The 16,795-nt window shown below is 39.9% G+C and overlaps 2 pseudogenes across 2 annotated transcripts; both read right to left on the bottom strand.

Moving 5' to 3' along the window:
• Nucleotides 1-9,106: 9,106 nt before the first annotated feature.
• Nucleotides 9,107-9,967, bottom strand: LOC308416063 (1-acyl-sn-glycerol-3-phosphate acyltransferase alpha-like; annotated as a pseudogene). The gene is made up of 2 exons: nucleotides 9,710-9,967; nucleotides 9,107-9,463 (listed from the first exon to the last, which is right to left on the bottom strand). The product of its transcript is annotated as a 1-acyl-sn-glycerol-3-phosphate acyltransferase alpha-like (transcript).
• A 5,700-nt stretch (nucleotides 9,968-15,667) lies between these two features.
• On the bottom strand, nucleotides 15,668-16,311 carry LOC308415847 (high mobility group protein B1-like; annotated as a pseudogene). Its single transcript has one exon. The product of its transcript is annotated as a high mobility group protein B1-like (transcript).
• Between the last annotated feature and the right edge of the window lie 484 nt (nucleotides 16,312-16,795).

Below are 16,795 nucleotides of genomic sequence, written 5' to 3'. Positions count from 1 at the left end.
CGCCTGGCACTATGAATGAACAAATGCATGAATAAATGGGATCTAAAGACGTCTCTCTAATATTCAAAAGACTTTAGAGCTATTAAAATTTGATATTATTTTATATGCATGACGATTTTTTCCTTTTCCTTGTCACTACCTGAGATCCAGTGCCTCCTACAGGCTTTCTAGAACCCTGTAGTCTACAGTCTTCATTGTAGGTACTAAATCTAAAGTTCAGACTGTCCTTTTAAACCTCTCTTAAAGTTCTTAGTAATGTCCCCTAACTTTGAAGGATAAAGCCAAAAATCTTAGTAGAGCTCGTTCCAGTTTTGTCTTTCTACCTCATTTCCCCCTACTAACTCTGTTTTAGGTATGTCCTTTATTATAGGAACATTGAGATACTGGTATCTTCATAATTTTAGCTACCCTGTTTACTTCTTTGTTATAATTTGCTTTCTGTGGTTGTGATAAGAACACTTGTGGAAGAAAGGGCTTATTTCAGCTTATACTTCCAGGTCATAGTCCATCGCAGAGAGAAGTCAGGGCAGGAACTTGAGGCAGGATCAGAGACAAGAACCATGGAAGAATGCTGCTTTGTGGTTTGCTCACTGGTTTATGCTCAGCTACCGTTCTCAACAAACAAATAAATAAACATCTATTTTTAGAACTTCATATATAAATAATGCATCTAAATTCTTCCCGCCCGTCCCCAAGTCCTTTAGAGGACTTTCCCCTCTCCCTCCCAAATTTATGACCTCTTCTTTTTTAATTATTATTGTTTCTTATGTGTACACATATGTATATACAACTTACGAATTTCACTTCACATTGCTCATATTTACATATATTCAAACCCTACTGCTTGTGATTGGACAATGTATATGCAAGCTCATTCCTAGAAAAATTCATTCTTTTGCACCCAGTAGGCTTTGACCACCTGGTAGCTCTTCATCTAGGGTAGATCCTTGTAGAATTTCCCATTTCCATGTTGGCATGTCAAATGGTGTTGTTCTTATGTAGGTCTTGTTCAGACAACCATGTTGTTCTTTTGGTGTATGCCAAGGAGTATTATAGCTGTGTTATATAGTAGATTAACGTTGAGCTTTCTAAGAACTCTCCACACTGATTTCCATAGTGACTGTATCAATTTGTAACCCCATGGACAGTGAATAATGAGGGCTTCCCTTTCTTTCCATTCTCATCTCAGCTAAATACCTCATATAGGCAAGACCCACCTACCTAGGGATGGTGCTGTCCACAGTAAGCTGTACCTTCCCACATCAATCAAGACAATCTCTCAAAGATGTGACTACAGGCCAATGTGATCTGGGGATTTCCTCAACTGAGACTGTCTTCCAAGGTGCATTAGGCTGACAGTAGAAAGTAACCAGGGCAGTCTTGAGCCATTTGGAGTTCATTTTGCATACGGTGTAATGGTCCAAATTCATTCTTTTGAATATATATATATATATAGTGTGTGTGTGTGTGTGTGTGTGTGTGTGTGTGTGTGTGTGTATGTTGTCAGTTTCCTACTGAGTTTGGTCTTGGCACCCTTAATATAAAGTCACTGAATATATATGTGAAAATAGTTCTGAGCTCTTGAGTCTATTCAATTTGTCTATATATTCTTGTCTATAACTCTTAGGCCAGACTTATATCCTTTTGATTATTATAACTTTGCAGAAAGTCCTGCAACTTTAGTCATTTGGGATTATTTTAGTCCCTTGAAATTCTATATTCTTATTTTACAAAAATATTTAGTATGACTTTCATAGCTATAAATTTTCTTATAACTTTAATTACAGAAAGACAGCTTTAATTATATACTATACATTTTAAATATCTCATCTTAGTTATCAATTAACATAAAATATCTTTATATTTCTCTCTGAATTTATCCTTCAATTTGACCATTTGAATACACTGTTCATTACAATTTCCATGTTTGTGTTAGTTTTCATAGTTTATTTTTAACTCTACTTTTATTTATGTTTATGTGTGTGGTTTTGGAGAATTATTTTTTTGTTCATTGTTAACTTTCAATACTAGCTTTGCCTGGGAAAACAACCCTGTAGAACTAAGTTTAGTTATTACTTTTCTTGACTTCTCCCTAAATCTTGAGTGCACAAACCTAGGAGATAGGAGACGTTCCATCATTTACTTTTCTAAAAATCAAATAAGTCTTACTATGGTCTCTGTCCTGCCTGTGTTGTGAACATACTCCCTTGGGTATCAATAGGTACTTGTTTCTCCTTCCGGTAGAATCTGATGAATCCTGGATTACCGTATGTAGCATAATTTCTGCTCCAGTGTGTTTTGTGTTTATGCTGTTTCTCAGTGAAGCAGCTACTGAAGTTCTTATTAGGGTTTCTAGTGCCATGGAACGTACTTTTGTGATTCCTTCACCTTTTCCTCAAGTCAGGGACGATGGCATTCTTCCCGAGTTGGGATGCCTTCTCTTATTCAGGTGCTTTTTGCTCTGAGACAGCATGTTAGTTTTCCTGTTATTGTGACAAAGGCATCTTAGAGGATCACTTGAAGTTTCTGGGCCCACAGTGAGGCAGAGAGTTAGGGCAATGGCTTGTGTGGAAGAGGAAGCTGTTCTCTTCACGGCAGACAGGAAACGGGAAAAGGTATCATAGGAAGTGAATAAGGCAAGATAAACTTTTCAAAACATGACCAACGTGGCCCATTTCCTTCGAACAGGGTTCCACATTCGGCAGTTTTCACTACTTCTCAAAAAACTATTCAGATTTTGAGTTCATCAGCAGATTTTGGTCAGAGCCTTTTCAATCTAATTGTCTCTGGAAAGGCTGTCACAGGAACCCCAAGAAGTGTGCGAAGACTCCAGCAATCTTAGTTGAAAATTAGGATTAACTATCTTACAACCCTAGCTCCAATGCAAAAATCTCATTCCTCCCCAATCCTAATTGAATCATGTAAATGAATTGGTAAGATACTATTTTAAAGATAATCAGCTAGGTGCTATGCATCTTTAAAGTCTCCCCACCAGCTAACTGATTCTTGCAGATCCATCATTAAAGCGAGAAGTCTTTTTAATACAGGCAACTTTGCATTGTGCCGATTTGGATTTCCTAGGGTTGGGGTACTGGAAACTTAGTAGTTTCAGGAAACAAAATTGAGTGTCTCCCGGTTTTAGAGGCTAGAAGTCTGAAATTATGTTTCCTCTAAAATCTGGGGGGAAACAATTCTGTGCCTTTCTTCTAGTTTATGGCATTTTTCGGTTATCTTCATAGTCTTTGACTTGTAAGCATGTCACTCCAGACATTGCCTCTATGGTTCTAGGCATAGAGAGGAGATAATGAGGATGTGTTGTTTATTACATGTTGTAGTTGTAGGTGGGTCTTCTCTTTCCCTGTGATGCTCTGTGATGGACTGAGCAACAGTGAAAGTAAGGGGTAGAACTCCAGGTGAGTCCAGCGGTAAAGAAATCTTGGATTTGAATCCATTGTTTTTTTTTTTCTAATTGAAATTCTTTTGGGAGGGGCATGAAATATCATTTCAATTTTGCCCCACTCTCTTTAATCTTTGATCCTTTCATCATGGAGTTCCTAGAAGGTTAGATTTTTGTTTTGTAGTTCAAAAACATCACAGGCTTTTAATTTGACTTCAGTTGCATCATCCTAATTGTTTGTAGATTGTAGAACTGAGGTGTCAAAGATAAAACATAAATTCATAGCTGGGTGCTGGTGGCCCATACCTTTAATTCTAGCACTTGGGATGCACAAGCAGGTGGATCTCTGTGAGCTGAAGGCCAGAGTGTTCTACAGAGTGAGTCCCTGCTCAGCCAAGGCTACTTTCTATTGAAAAACAAAAACAGACAGGCAAGAAAAAAATCCATAGCAAAATTATCAAAGGCAAAGAGACCCCCTTGTACAGGCCAACGTCAATTCATTAAAGGCTCAAAGGCATTAGAAAAAAGTCAATTATACAGCACAAAGTGAGAAAACACTGAGGTGCTTTTTGATTGGCCATCATTCCATGAAAATGAGTGACTTTTTAGGAGGCCTGTCATAATCATCTTTAGGTGCATTTGGCCATCCATGATTCGATGCAAATGCATGTAAGCAATTTGGGAACGTTTCAAAAGTCTTACTTAGGGTTGGAGCCAAAGGGTTTGTGTGTGTGTGTGTGTGTGTGTGTGTGTGTGTGTGTGTGTGTGTGTGTGCTTTATTGAAGCCAAATTGCCATTGTGGGAACAGAGAAGCTACAAAAACAGGAAACAGGGTTTTTGTTTTTAAAGACGGAGAGCTAAAAATGAAAAAAGGAAGACTGCTAAATAGTAGTTGGAAACAAAGCTGAATTCATTTGCACAAATGGCAACATTTAAATACTCTCTTAGGCCAAGCATAGTAGCATACATCTGAAATTCCAGCACCCGGAAGCTGAAGCAGGAGGATGGAGAGTGTGAGGCCAGCCTGAGCTACACAGTGAGACCCTGTCTCAAGAGCGAACAGACAAGCATGATCCTCAGCTAGACCCTCTTAGCAAAAATTAAGGTCTAGAGCCACAATGAGAAAGGTGAAAGTTACATGTGTTGAGCTGCTGCTTCTATGGCATTGTGAACAAACATCCATTCACACCGGTTAGGGTATCAGCAGCCAAGCAAAGAAATGCTTCTGCACAGAGCCAGCTTGGTGAATGAATTCAGTGGCCGTATAGGAGCATTGGTAAAGTGTGAATTACAGGAGCATGGGTGACAGTAAAATGACTGAATCCTTGAAAAGTTCCACTGTCATGGGTGGCAACCTCATAGAAGCTACATGATGGAGTCCTACCTCCAGTTAACCTTCTAAGTACTTTGTCACTTCCCAAGATTATACATGGGGAGGGAGAAGTAGATAGAATCCCAGGTGAGGATCTTGTCACTTCCCACTCTACTTCCCACTATTATGGAGCATTAATAGCTCCATTACCATTACTATAGAGCAATCCATCACTGCATTGTTTTGCTAGTTTTATTGCCATGGTTACAGGGCACAGATTATAGTTGCTCCACCACGACAATGAGATAATTATGTCAGGTATGGTGGAAACTGCTTTTCTCTAATAATAACTAATGAATCAAAATTCTGAATTTCGTCCTCTAACTGGCAGTTCCCCCTTTTCCCATCTTCCCCATCTCATTTACTTCCTAGCATGCACCCTCTCATATGCCAGTGGTCACTTTTAGCTGTTTTACCACTGTATTTATGCATTAGCTTTTTCATTGCTCTGAGAAAACAGCTGAAAGGGGTAATTTAAAGAAGAAAGGCTTTATCTGTGCTCGCAATCTGGCCTTATAAGAGAAGGAATGGAAGGAGGTGTGTGAGGAGGTCATATTGTCTCTGTAGCTGAGCAGCAGGAGAGATGAAGGCTGCTGCCCAGCTTGCTCTTTCCTTTTTCCTTGGTGCTGTCCACATTTAGAGTGGGTCTTCCTGCTCATTTAACCCAATCTTAATCCTCCTCACAGACATAGCTAGAGATTTGTCTCCTAGGCAATACCAGATCCTGTGGACCCAACAATCAGTGTTAACCATCACAACTACCATGTGAGAGAAAGCAGGATTTCAAAGGAATCTTTGGCTTCATAGGCACACGGGAGCAGCTTAGCATCTTTCTTTAGTAGGGAAAATCATAGGAACCTTCAAGAAAACTGGAGCCAATAAAGCATACATACAAGAGAAGCCTACCCCCTAAGTAACATTTTATGTAAGGTCATTACTGTTAGGACTTTTATGCAATGGACATATTTGAAAGAAAAAACATATTGATTATGTTGTTTCATATTTTGGACTTGATGATAGTTTAAAAGAATTTCTGTATCGTGTCATAGTTTACATTATTAGGATTTGATTAATTCCAATATATTCTTTCAAGTTAATATAAAACCAATCATCATAGCTTTCAGTTTTAAACATGGTAGCAGTGAACATCTTAAATCTTAAATGACTTTCTAAATTCCTTCAATGATAACATTCTATGTCAAAGGGAAGGAACAGGCCATTGATACTCCTGCGATGCGCTAAGAGGGGAAGTAGACACAAGCACCGATGCCTAACCATGAAGCTATCTCCAATTTACCATTGCTTGCAAAGGAAAAATTAGTTTTCTGTAACAGTCTCACTGTGTATACAAACCACACCTAAGGCAGGCTCCATGCCCAGCAGTAGATGGCCAACACAAAACAAACCCAGTAGTACTATTGAAGTTTTTTGTTTGTTTTGTTTTGTTTTTGTCTCACAGTACTTTGTATACTTTTTTTTAACCTTAATGATCTTTTATGTGTTATGGTTTCTGATTTTGAGCTTTTTTCCTCCTATGGAATTTCTGTGTATGTGGATTCATGTCTCTGCATCCTGTGTGTGTTTCTTGTGCTATTGAATATGCTCTTTAATTTCTGTTTGTTTATCTATTTGTATAAAATCAAATCAGAATAAGATTTGTTTTTCTAAACAAGTAAAATAAAAAGAAATCCTATTCTAATTTGTTTTAAATTTTTTGATGTTTATTTTTTAAGACAATGAGGGGGGAGGAGAGGGGAAACTGATCAGAATATTGTACAAAAATATATTTTACTAAAAATATAAAATTGTGATAATTGTATATTAGCACAAATGATACCTCAAGAATACTTTAAGCTAATTTGGTTACTTTCTCTGTGCCCTCTGGTTAGTCTGGCTAAGGGTTTATCAATCTTGTTGATTTTCTCATAGAACCAGCTCCTGGTTTTGTTGATTCTTTGTGCAGTTCCTTTTGTTTCTACTTGGTTGATTTTAGCTCTGAATTTGATTATTTTCTGCCTCTTGGGTGTATTTTTTCTTTTTATTCTAGAGTTTTCAAGTGTGCTGCCAAGTTGCTAGTGTATACTTTCTCCAGTTTCTTTTTGGAGGCACTCAGAGCTATGAGTTTTCCTCTCAGTACTGCTTTCATTGTATCCCATAAGTTTGGGTATGTTGTACCTTCATTTTCATTAAATTCTAAAAAGTCTTTAATTTCTTTCTTTCTTCCTTGACAAAGTTATTATTGAATAGAGTATTGTTCAGCTTCCATGTGTATGTGGGCTTTTTTTTTTTTTTTGTTGTTATTGAAGACCAACCTTAGTCCATGGTGATCTGATAAAATACATGGGATTATTTCAATGTTCTTGTATTTTTGAGGCATGTTTTGTGACAGATCATATGGTCAATTTTGGAGAAGGTACTGTGAGGCACTCAGAAAAAGGCATATTCTTTTGTTTTAGGATGAATGTTCTAGAGCTGTCTATTAAATTGATTTGCTTCATAACTTCTGTTAGTTTCACTGTGTCTCTGTTCAGTTTCTGCTTTCATGATCTGTCCATTGATGAGAGTGGTATGTTGAAGTTTCCCACTATTATTTTGTGTGGTACAATATATGCTTTAAGCTTTAGTAGGGTTTCTTTTATAAATGTGGGTGCTCTTGTATTTGGAGCATAGATGTTCAGGATTGAGAGTTCATCTTGATATATTTTTCCTGTGATAAGTAAAAACTGTCTTTTTTATGACTTTTGGTTGAAAATCTATTTTATTAGATATTAGAATAGCTACTCCAGCTTGTTTTGTTTGGAACCATTTGTTTGGAATTTTTTTTCCTAGCCTTTTACTCTGAGGTGGTTTCTGTCTTGTCACTGAGGTAAGTTTCCTGTATTCAGAAAAATGCTGGATCATATTTCTGTATACTGTCTGATAGCCTATGTCTTTTTATTGGGGAATTGAGTCCATTGATGTTAAGAGATATTAAGGAATAGTGACTGTTGTTTCTTGCTATTTTTATTGTTAGAGGTAGAATTATGTTTGTGTAGTTTTCTTCTTTTGGTTTTGTTGCAAGAGGATCATTTTCTTGCTTATCCTAGAGTGTAGTTTCCCTCCGTGCATTGGAAATTTCCATCTATTGTCTTTTTTAGGGTTGGTTTTTGTGGACAGATATTGTGTAAATTTGGTTTTGTCCTGGAATATCTTGGTCTCTCCATCTATGGTGATTGAGAGTTTTGCTGGATATAGTAACCTAGGGTGGCATTTCTGTTCTCTTAGGGTCTGTATGATGTCTTTCCGTGATCTTCTAGCTTTCATAGTCTCTATTGAGAAGTCTTGTGTAATTCTGATAGGTCTGCACAGTTACTTGAACTTTTCCCTTACTGCTTTTATTTTTTCCCTCGTTCTCTTTATTTTCAGTTGATTGCTATTATCTAAATAATAAAAACCAACCACACCAAACTGGATCCTACTCCATTTTTCCTTCTTCCTCCATTCTACCTCCTTGGTTTTAGGAATGGGTTTAGAGTGGGAAGCAGAGGGTGGCCAATGCCACTGGGAGGAAATGAAAATTGGCTCAGAGAGAAAGGTACCTCCAAAGAAAGAGAAATAATAAAGCACCCTCTATTTTCTCTCACCAAGATCAGGTTCTTCTCCCTAAGACCCCAGGGAGCAGAGAGCACAGTTTCTGGTGTTTGCCTCTCCAGAATTTAGTTTAGATCGTGCTGTGTCAGGAACCTGAAGACCAATACCAGGGGCAGGGGCAAGGCTAGGGAGAATCAGAAATTGGCATCTGGAGTGTGCTCAACCCCTGGCACGGACAGGGATGAGGCCTCTGAGTAACAAGAGCCAGCACCATTGAGGGTGACAGCCCCATTGAGGGTGAAAGTGCTGAGGCAGTCCCCAGGCGAGCTGGTGAGGAGTGCCAGTTTCTGCCACAGGATGAGGAGTCTTCAGTAGCAGATGAGCTCAGTCATTCTGTGGACTTGGGGCAAGGGATAGATTCTTCCGCAGAGAACATGAGTCTATTGTCAAGTGTAGGTCTGAGAAGGCCACAAAGAGACCACTAGGGAAGGAATGGGATAGAATGTCTCCCACCCCTGTATCGGATTAGCCATTTGAGAAGAGGGTAGGCAAATTCCACAAGACAGGTGGGGCTTGGAATAGAGATTGCACCCACACAGGAGAATTCATGGGTGGGGCAAGGAGTGACTTGGAGTAACATTTACTTCAGAAGTTGAGGATTCCAAAAGGAGAGTAGGGAGTGGGGACTCGGGAAGAGGGCCTGGCCCTGCCTCACTCAGGCCCTGTGTTGGAGGTATAGGGAGGAAGAAGGGGAGGATGGGTGGAGTTCAGAGCTGGGCCTTGCTCGCCCCCTTCCCAGGCTTCTTCAGACAGTGGCTACCACCCAGGTCATCAGTGGAGATCTCCCAGTAAGTGGTGGGCATGGAGTGCCAGACTCTGTTTGCCAGAGCTGGGACATCATCTTGTGTCAGCCCTTCTGTAGACACTGGGGGCAGCACCTGTACCTGACATCATCCAGGGGTAAAGTGACATTCCTTTTTGTAGTAGAAAACTTGATAGGAGGACATGACAATGGGGACGGTGGGGACCTGGGCCTATACTGCAAGATAAAAGGCAACTCGTTTGAAGAGCAGCACGTAGCCATTTTGGTTTCTTGTTTCTTCAGGAAAAACCCAGGCTCTCAAATCTTGGGTGAGAAGGGTCTGGGCATGACACTGATGCATTTCAGGTTAAGCAAGATGACTCCTGCCAGCCATCAAGCCAGCCCGGCAGAGCCAGCCCATAGTAGCTCACGCTTGGCAATGGGCAAGTGATCTGGCAGTACCTCAATCATTCCTGGTAGGAATGAACAGCTAAAAACGATAGAACTCTGGTGGTTGAAGACAACAGTGTAGGGCTGAGTGGGAGGGAAGTGGTGAACCTCCCTGCACCTCCACTTGGATCCCATACAGGTATTTGACATGGAGCAGCAGCAGACACAAGATCTTCATGTTTTTGACATTGCGTTATTGCATGGTGCACACAGGGATTGTGAGTATAGCCAACAAGAGGATCCAGCTGTTGTAGAAGGCCATCTTGAAGAAATACTTGGCACTGCAGCCTTATAACCACAGGGTGGACAGCAGGAGCATCATCATCATTATCATCATCAGCAGCAGTGATGTCAAGGCCCCAGGCCACAGCTCCATTCTGGTCACCTAAATATGGCAGGGAGCCTGGGGAACAGGCCCCCTTACCCAGCCAGGCTGCAGCAGTGGTGGTGGCAGCTGGCTGTATCTCTGTCTTGGTGTCAGTGCCAAGGGGGTGACAGGATTTGGGGATGCCCTAGCCTGGCCAATGGAGGTGTAGTGGGAGTGAGAAGCTGGTCCCATATTGGTAGAAATAGTGGGGAGGCATGCCCAAAACCCCCTCTCCCTGCTGACTCTCTGAGGGCTGGCTCCCCGACCCTTACTCCTTTTAGTATTTTTTTCTTTGCTCTATACATTTGGTGTCTTGATTGTTATTTGATAGGAATAATTTATTTTATTGTTCAATCTATTTGGAGTTCTGTAGGTTTCTTGTATGTTCATGGACATCTCTTTGTTTATGTTAGGAAATTTTGTTGAAGATATTTACTGGCCCTTTAAGAATCTTAGCACTCTTCTACACCTATTATCCTTAGGTTTGGTCTTCTCATTATGTCCTGGATTTCCTGGATGTTTTGGGTTAGGAGCTTTTTGCTTTTTGCATTTTCCCTGAGTATAGTGTCAATGTTTTCTATGGTATCATCTGCACCTGTATTTTTTTTTTTTTTTTTTTTTTTTTTTTTTTTTTTTTGCATTCGGTTGGTGATGCTTGCATCTATGACTCCTGATCTCTTTCCTAGGTATTGTATCTCCAGGGTTGTGTCTTTTTGTGATTTCTTTATTATTTCGATTTGCAATTTTAGATCCTGGATGGCTTTGTTCAATTCCTTTACCTGTTTAGTTGTGTTTTCCTGTAGCTCTCCAAGTGATTTTTTTTGTTTCCTCTTCAAGTGCTTATATTTGTTTACCTGTGTTCTCCTGTATTTCTTTAAGGAAGTTACTTGTGTAACTAGGTAAGCCCTCTACCATCATCATGAGGTATGATTTTAAGTCCAAATCTTGTTTTTCTGGTGTGTTGGGATATCCACTACTTGCTGTGGTGGGAGAACTGGCCTCTGATGTTGCCGGGTTGTCTTGGTTTCTATTGTTTAGGTTTTTGTGCTTGCTTCTTGCCATATTGTTATCTGTGATGTTTGTTGGTCTTTTTGTCTCTGACTGGAGCTTGTCTCTCCTGTGAGCCTTTGGGCTTAGAAATGAGAGTGTTCCTGAGTGCTCGGCTCTCTGAGGGTAGGCTGTGGGTCCTGATGGCAATGGGAAGGCTCTATCTAGCTCTGGTCGGAGATGGAGACTGGAAGGATCTGGTCTCAGGTAGCACCACAATTCCTTCAGGCATCACAGTGATTCCTGAGCCCTGGTTAGTTCCAGACAGTCAGTGCAGAGAAAGTGGGGGCTCACCTGGGCTCAGGATGGAGAGCACTCCTGGGTGCTCAGCATTCTGAGAACAGGCTGTAGGTCCTGATGGCAGTGGGAAGGTTCTAGCTCTGTTCACAGATGGGGACTGGAAGGGTTCGTTCCCAGGCAGCACCTTGATTCCTGAGCCCTGGGAGTTCCTAGTGGCCTCTCTCTGAACATTCAGTGGACAGAAAGTGGAGTCTCACCTGTGGCCTCAGGAGTGAGAGTGCTCCTGGGTTCTGAGGTCTCATTGGGCAGGATGTGGGTCCTGATGGCAGTGGTATTGCTCCAGCTCTGGGCACAGATGGTGGCTGGAAAGGCTAGTCTTTATTTTATTTTATTTTATTTTTTGTTTTGCAGCCCAGCCTCTCTAATGGAAAAGAAGAACTTCTAGTGAAAGTTCTTCCTTGATGAGAATACTGAATACCACTCTCTTAAGAACCTTCTAGCAATAATACAAATGTCAAGCATTTGATTTTTTGCTCAGCCAAATCAAATAGTAGATTTTAACATTTGTGATCTATTTAGTCAAGATGTGTGCCTTTTAGAAGTGCCCTATGTAGAAATGTTCCTCATGAATTTTAAAATATATTGTTTTGACTTACCAATTGCCTCTAACTGAGTTCTTTAGACTGTGGCCTTTAGAAACTCTCTACTCAGTGCATCTTTCCTACCTCAATCCTAGAAGCATTAACCCTAGAAGGGAAATATCAGCAATTATCTACAAATGCTTTCCTCTATGACTTTCATTTCTCTGCAGGTTCTATGTTTTACTGGTAGTTGAGCATCAATGCATATATTAGTGTTAGGTACTTCCACTATAAGAGGAATAAATGTAGGTGGCATTGTATCTGTTCATCCCTTTCTGTGATTTCACAAAATAGCATTTGTAATATTATCCTTAGAGTCTGCGTCATAATTAGAACAGAATTTCACCATCTGGAAAACCTTTTCTGTTAGAATCCAGATAACAAATTATTTAGCTTGTGGCAGAAGATCTCCATGTCATCTTCCCCCTCCTCCCCCCATCCTCCCCCATCCTCCTCCTTCTCCTCTTCCTTCTTCTCCCCATTCTCTTCCGTTTCCTTCTTCTTCCCTTAAAATATAAAAATCCATTTTATGTCTAGACCTTACTAAAATAGTGTATGATTATATTTGGGTTTGGCATGTGAACTGTAGCTGGCTATTTTTGAACTAGGATAATTCAATAAAAAATAAGAGTTAAAATTTTAGACTTACTTTTATTTTTAATTTTCTGTTGTTCATTTGGAAGTATGTGCATATCCATGTGTAGGTGGTCACAGTGAGCGGAGGCCATTTGTTTCTCCTGAGCTGGAGTTGAAGTTACAAGTGTTTTTGAGTCTTCTGATAGGGCTTCTGGGAAATGCACTTGAGTCCTCTGGAAGAACATCAGGAGCTCTTAACCTCTGAGCCATCTTTCCAGTCCCCCAAATAAGATTTTTATGGTTTCCTTTTGGCACTAATTAACCCATAAAGATGATTATTTAGGTAGTTGTGTTTTTCCTTTGTAAATAATAACAAAAAAGGAAGGCAGTGGGGAGGAAAGCTCATCTGAATGGCTACTGCTACTTATCTCAATATCTTTACACCACCATTAATAGTCTCTTAAGAAAGAAAAACTGGCAGACAACACTTGGAACTTGGGTTTATTTATTCCACTTCTGTGATTTCTTGCAATTGGAAACCAAATGAGTTCATTTCCTGATATTGCATTGACAAAAATTTTAGTGTTGATTGTAAAAATGTAGTTAGAGTTTAATTAAAACACAGTCACTTAAAGGGTTTCATAATAATACTGTTTTCCTACTTAGATTTGTATCATCAGTGTGCCAATCAGCTATGCTTTATATGAATAACTACAACTGATTGTGCAAATATGCAAATGAATATCAACTGTGGCACTGGATTTTGCTTCATAGGATGTTTTCTGTGGGTTACAAATGGAGCACTTCTATCAACCTTTTAAAAAAGATAATACTGTATTTGATTTTTTAAAGTAAATTTTTACTCATTGTCATGAGTGTCCACAGTGTCAGAATTTATTAAAGAAGAACACATTTACAAGCTGCCACAATATCTTTGGCTGTAATTTGCCAAGTATCTACAGTTCTCTTTGGTAGTCTTTGGTAAATACGAATTCTTTTGTTCTAATCCTAATTATGCATATGAACTCTCAGATAACACTCGACAACATGATAATTATATATACATATGTGTGTGTGTGTGTGTGTGTGTGTGTGTGTGTGTGTGTGTGTGCAAATGGGGTTTGTAAAGTGGAGCTGCCCAGTGTGAGGAGTCGCTTCTGAAAGCCAATGTTTACATTACTATGAAATACTTTAGCATGGAGGAACAGCCCTACTTCCACACCCATCTAGAAACTTCACTCTGACATAACACAGTCAGGTTGCTGAGAACTATCCATCCCCCCAACAAAACAAAATAAAACAAACCAAAAAGCCCACCCATATGTAGTTTGATATAAACTATTTCCACACACTTATGTTTTATCTTGGTGTTCAGGTGATGACACTATTTTGGGAGGTTGCAGATATACAACTGGGGTTTAGTTTTTCAGAGTTCTTTGTGTAAGAGTCCAAGACCAAGGAATTAATAAGGTCTGTGTGTAGGGGCCTCTCTTCCTAGCTTATAAACAGCACCCTGCATTTCCTGTGTCCTGAACATGGAGGTTTTGCCCTTTGGTTTCTTCTTAGGAGAAGACAACTTTTAGTTTAGAATGGTGGTGCTCACACCTGTAATCTTGGTTCTTGGATATGGAGGGAGGGGGAATAAAATCTCAGGGTCAATAGGGGGAGAGGCCTTTGGTCCTGTGAAGGCTCATTTTCCCAGTGTAGGGGAATACCAGGGTATTGAGGTGGGAGTGGGTGGGTGGGAGGGTTGTACCTCATACAAGCAGGGGGAGAGGATGGGAGGGGGAAGGGGATAACATTTGGAATGTAAATACATAAAATATCCAATAAAAAATTCAGGGTCAGTTGCCTATATAGTCAGGCCTTCTCATGAAGAATGAGAAAACAACTGTAGCTCTCTTTTGATATTTTGTGGGTTCTTCTTTTTCCCACCCTTTTTCTTCCACCCTTTCAACCACATAACTCTAAAAAAGAGAGAAAAAAATAGAGAAGGAAAGCAATCCCAAAATAAAGCTAAGAGTTGAAAAGGAGGTGGTGTTATCATTAGACTACTTCCTGCTGACTAGGGGTGTGGAGTCTCTTGGGGCAAGTTTGATGTTCACTATCAGGACATCTAATTTCTTCTTGTTCTCTTCTTGGCGCATGACTACTTTATAAACTTTGACCACCAACAATCAACAAACAACAATCTACCAACAATCCCTTATGGGGCTCCAGCATTTATCTATCCTCTGAAAAGTCCCCAGGATTTCAAACATCACACAATCACAGAAAGTATTTGTAGTTGGTAAAAATCCCACCCCTGCTAGAACACGAGGTAAATCATAGCTGCTGCTGGACAATCTGAAGTAGCCCCATATCTCACACCTGGGATTAAAATGAAAACACATTTACATAACATTCCATTGCTTTTTAAAGAAACAAAATTTCCAAATTTGTCACTACAACACACCCCACCCTGTGACCTTCAGTTAACTTTTGCAACCGTTTTCTATGTTCTCTAAGTACAGTCAGACTGGATGTTAAAACTCCAACGTAGGATATTGAAAGAAGGAACACTGTACAGTGCAATTAGAACAGATACTCAAGTCTTCACCTTGTAGTGATTTTTATGTCTTGGTTTTCTTTCTTTCCTTCCTCCTTCCTTCCTTCCTTCTTTCTTTCTTTCTTTCTTTCTTTCTTTCTGCTAATAAAAAATTGTATTTACTTAGAAGCATTCAGAATGTCAACAAATCAGCCACATTTCTTTTCTTTTTCTTTCTTTCTTTCTTTCTTTTTTTTTTTGCAATTGCAGAGTGGTATTCAGTTAACAGAACAACAATTATCTTCGTATAAACTGCATCAGAGACAACTGAAGATGAAACAAACAAACAAACAAAAAAACAGAAAAAAAACCTACTGTCTTCATATATAACTAATTTGTGCTGTGCACCAACAAGAACCTGCTTTAAATCTCCATGCCAATTTACAACCACAGACTGTACCAGGCAAGGTTAGTGGCTATTGAAAATACCACCAGGACAGGGTTATGTAAAGACACATTCGGTAGTGTGTTAACTATACAAAAAAAGACACTGTATAGTTTAAAAACAAATCTTACACAGCGTTACATTTCAATTTTTTTCTTTAAAAGGAGTGAGTTGTATATGGGGGGGGCAGGGTAAATGCTTTATAGACAAGGGAAAAATGCACTAGAACCAACTTATTCATTATCACTTTCTTCATCTTTGTCTTCATCTTCTTCCTCATCCTCGTCATCCTCGTCATCATCTTCCTTCTTCCTCTTTTTTTTTTTTTTTTTTGCTCTTTTCAGCCTTGACCACCCCCTTTTTCACTGCATCAGGTTTTCCTTTAGCTCTGTAGGCAGCAATATCCTTCTCGTACTTCTCCTTCAGCTTGGCGGCCTTCTTCTCACAGGGCTGCTTGTCATCCGCGGCAGTGTTGTTCCACATCTCCCCTAGTTTCTTTGCAACATCACCAATGGATAAGCCAGGATGCTCGCCTTTGATTTTTGGGCGGTACTCAGAACAGAACAAGAAGAAGGCCGAAGGAGACCTCTTGGGTGCATTGGGGTCCTCGAACTTTTTTTTGGTCTCCCCTTTGGGGGAAGATGTAGGTTTTCATTTCTCTTTCATAACAAGCCTTGTCAGCCTTTGCCATATCTTCAAATTTTCCTTTTTCTTTAGCAGACATGGTCTTCCACCTCTCTGAGCACTTCTTGGAGAACTCTGAGAAGTTGACAGAAGCATCCGGGTCCTTCTTCTTGTGCTCCTCCCGGCAGGTTTGCACAAAGAATGCATATGAGGACACTTTGCCTCTTGGCTTCTTAGGATCTCTTTTGCCCATGTTGAGTTGATTTTCCTCTGTGAGGCAGAGTCGCCCAGTGCCCGTCCGGCTCTCGCCTGCCCCGGCGCTGTCTCTGCGGAGCTCAATGGACTGCAATGACTGTGCTGCCTTGGCTTTCTTAGTGCTTTGCCTTTCAGTTTTACAAAGGTTTCCTTTTAATTCTAAGTTCCCACAGAAGTTTGATCCAGGAACGCCAACTCCCTTAAGTTGTCCTCTGACCTCTGCACATCTAAAATATGTGTGCCCACCCCCTACACACATATAAGAACACTTGCATACACATATGCACATAACAAATAAATGTGAAAAACATTGTAGTACAAATGAAAACAAAGGAGTCAAACTCGTATTAGAAGACTTAACAAATGAGAAACTGCAGATGAGAGAAAAACCAGGAAAAGAATTTTCAACCATCTGTTAGCATGATAGATTGGAGTCATAGACTGCAGATACAGTGCCTTTACTTATTTGCCAGAACCTAAGA

The sequence above is a fragment of the Micromys minutus genome (genome assembly GCF_963924665.1).
Source record: "Micromys minutus genome assembly, chromosome: X".
In the NCBI taxonomy this organism is placed as follows: domain Eukaryota; kingdom Metazoa; phylum Chordata; class Mammalia; order Rodentia; family Muridae; genus Micromys; species Micromys minutus.
The sequence above is the reverse complement of the archived record's forward strand: the minus strand, read 5'-3'. Positions and strand labels throughout refer to the sequence as shown.